The sequence below is a fragment of the Rhagoletis zephyria genome, unplaced genomic scaffold (genome assembly GCF_001687245.7).
Source record: "Rhagoletis zephyria isolate East Lansing unplaced genomic scaffold, Rhagoletis_zephyria_1.1 Rzeph_scaffold_02977, whole genome shotgun sequence".
In the NCBI taxonomy this organism is placed as follows: domain Eukaryota; kingdom Metazoa; phylum Arthropoda; class Insecta; order Diptera; family Tephritidae; genus Rhagoletis; species Rhagoletis zephyria.
The window spans coordinates 54324-58265 of record NW_016160061.1 but is presented as its reverse complement, the minus strand read 5'-3'; positions in this window follow the sequence as shown (position 1 = coordinate 58265).

The window sequence follows — 3942 nt, the reverse complement described above, 5'->3', positions numbered from 1 at the left end:
AAAAAAAATTAAATATTTCAAAAACGGTGACACTTTTACCTGAAAATTGTTTGTTTATCAGAGAGCTCACCCCCCACCCCACCTTCCCCTAAAGTTTGGCAGGTTACTTCTGGGACACCCTGTATATAGCCCATTCGATTTTAGCATATATGTAATACTTCTATTTTGGCAGTAAGCTAACTTCTCAATGTGTAAACATTCCGAAATCAAAGCGAGACAGTCTAGTACCGTTTTTGTCAATGTATTGTGTACTTGAGTGCCGTTTTTGTATATGTGTTGTGTACATGTTTATTTATAAACGTATGTGTTCCTTTTCTTTCGTACGTATTTATTGATATATCTGTACTGTAGTGTTTTCGGACGGTACTAGCTCTTACTGCCAATATAGGAGTATTACATATATGGATTTTAGTATAAAAAGTCCAAGTTTGAAGTTTCTAGAAAATCGCGTTGCTTTTTGGCAACTTTTTAGTGAAAGGTGTTGGTTGCTCATTTTCTCCATACAAGAAAATAATTGTCGAACATACTTTGTATGGAAGAACCTGCGTTAAAAAAATTGCCAAAAATCAATGCGAATTTCTAGAAACTTCAAACTTGGACGCTTTTATACTAAAATCGGATGGGCTATAAATAAAACTGCATTCTTAGAATATTTCTAAAAAAAATCTGAATAAAAAGTTGCAAATAAGTATGCCAATTTGTTGAATTTTCCTGGATTTTGTAAAAAGTTTTAAGATTTGATTTTGATGTTTTATGGCGGAGTTTGAACCATATTTTTATAAAAAATTATCGCAAATAAATAAAGATACAAACTTTTTGTATATTGCGAAAAAATCACTGCGCCAATACTTTTCTTCGTCACTGTATATACGTGCATATGCACATTGGTACAGTATCAATTTGCAATACCGCGCAGTTCGCATTCTTTCTTTTTTCCTCTTATTGCTTAAATGTACGTACGTACATACATATGCACTATTTCTTTTGAATTTTTATGCCGTTATGATTTCGGTTTGGCTTTAACGTACAAAAAAGAATGACGCAAGTGACTATAGAAATATTAATTGTGCAAAAACACTGTAAAGAACAGATGCGAACGTAGTGTGCTAAATTTTAAGCTCAAGTAATACATATGTATGTACCTACTGCAATTAAAGTTTTCTTTTCTATATGCTCGTAATGGTAGTGTAAATTTTTTCCAACATAATTAATGATTTTGGTACTGAAATCGATCACTAAAAGTTGATGTTTTGTTTATTTTTAATCTAACCCTCATCCGATCTTTTTTCAAGACCAATGGAATCTTGTGTATTTTGTGTATTTGTGTGTAACAAATGTGTTTTAACAAATTTTCATCAAAATGTTTAATCAGAAATTTTTTAACATGCAGTTTTGTAGTCCATTAAATTTTAGTATGTACAAAAAATGGCGAAGTTTGAAGTAGCTAGGACTCACCGTTGATTTTCAACCTTTTTTTATGGAGAAAATTAGCAACACCATCCACAAAAAAAAAGTTGGAAAAAATCACCGGTAAGTCCTGCTATACTACAATTTAAGGGGCTACAAAACTGCATACTCAGAATGTTTCTAAGAAATCTAATTAAAAAGCTCTACATTTTGATGAAAGTTTGCGGAATTGAACTTTTTACCGATTGTTTTTACCGAGGGCGTACTGTGTTTGTTTTTCAACTTAAATATTGTGGATTTCAATTTAAATATCGCACAAAAGTCAGATGTTTCTGATTGTATTTTATTTATATAAAGCAAAATAAGGAAAATATTGTTTAAATATTATTTATATTATTATTTAAAGGAAAATAAATCAAGTACCCTCATCCTTTTATAACTTCTACACGTTATTCGAATGTTGCTTTTGCTTTACTTCCATCTGTCAGCAAATATTTTAGAAGAGAAAAAATGGATGGTTTGGAAAATCTCATGAAAGAGCGGAACTGCTTGGATGTGTTGCCGATGTTGACAGGTATGTATTTTTTAAGTAAATTTGTCAATATCGCTAACAAGCAGCATTTTTGAAACAGAATATCGATCTTTACTAACCCACTTCAAATTTTCCGGTGCATATTTTTGCCCTTAAATATTTTATTCAAAAATAATTTTTTGGATTTTCAAAAAAAAAAAATTGTCGAAATTTATTCTAATAAATCTTACAGTGTCGCTTTTCTGTTCCAATCAAAAAATGTTTGTTTCATATTTAGCAAACAATGTGACCGTGGAAAGGTTAAAATATCTTTCGCTGGAAGACATCAAAGATATGATACCCACTATTGGAGTCCGAGCAGAATTTAGGACCAAATTGTTAACTTGAAAAAAAAGTAAATTTAAAAATGGTTATATTTTAAACAATAAGCATATATGTATATTATCTCTATTAGGTTTCGTTTCCTTTTCAAGTTCGAAATCGATGATGAACCCATCTCTGTAGTTACACCAGTCAAAAGTTGGCTATCGAAAAGCCAAAGACATTATGAATCTGTACGAGCAATATTAGATTCTCAAGAAAACGGAAGAGCTATTTTGGATTTCTTTAAAGCAAACAATTATATAACGGAAGTTCACCGACAGGAGTTAGTCGTACTATTATTGGAATATTTTTTTGCGTGCAACTTCAAATTACAATGTAAAGATTTCTTCAACATATCTGAACAAATCGTCAAAATTTTTCCAAGTGAAAAAGAAGTATGCATTTATGAGTATTTTCTACGCAATTTTATTACATTAAAAACCCTGCGTTTAGGACTACTACTACATTCCCAGAGGACCGAGGAAAAATCCCGGAGGAAAATTATATGATAAGTATCACAATTTTCAAAGCAAGCGGCGTAAAGTTAAAAAATGTCTGACATCTGACAAAAAAAAAATGCGACGTGGAAGAGTTTGATGAAATGATCTCATTGAATTGAAAAATTCCTTAAAATCGGAACCAGCACTAAGCATTATAGTTGAGAACGGCAGGTTTACTATAGCTGATGTTTGGAAACGAACACTTCCATTACGTCAAAAGGACATAAAATCGACCAACGACAACAAACAAGCTTTCGGTTACAAATTGGTAACTACATAATTTCAAATATTGTGTTCTCTTCACTCATTTATAACATGCAATCTGTTTATAAAGATAGAATATGACTTCGACANGAGATTTTTTACATGCATGGCCATCTTTCAAACAAGCTTTCGGTTACAAATTGGTAACTACATAATTTCAAATATTGTGTTCTCTTCTCTCATTTATAACATGCAATCTGTTTATAAAGATAGAATATGACTTCGACAAAAATACCCTGATAGAGGAAATAAACTACTGGAAAAATAGACAGTTTTTAAAAACAAGATTGGAAAGTTCTATGAAGCCAACCTCAAAGATACGAAATCAAAAGAAGAGTTTTCTGTCTGTAAAGAAATTCGAAATCCACGAAAGAGGAATAAATTAATTGCCATTAATCTTTTATACTTTTATTTTTACTTTTAGTTATGACGATTTCTTTTGTACCGAAAAATGTTGCCTCTTCAGTGCCCTCTACGCACAAATACTAAGGAGAAGGCGAAGAGAAGGTAACATATTTCGTAGAAAAGAAAACACCATTAGTGAGGATTACATTTTTGCGAAATTGCTCAACAGCGTCATTGTTCCTACAGCACGTTTCAAAAAACCAAATGGTGGACAAGAAAGTTTCGCCTTGTACTTAATTGTATAAACAATTGCAAGGTAAAATTGAATGAATTCAGAAAGAAATGTGTAGAAACTAACGCCACAATACAGCCAACAATCATTGTAGTCGGTTCCAGTCAATACAATTTAAACGATTTTTTTCTTTATATAGACGAAGTCTTATATGAATTCGATTCATTTCTGCAGTGCTTGTCTGCTTGCTTTAAAACTTTTAAAATTTTTAATTTACATTACCCAAACGAATGTCAAAA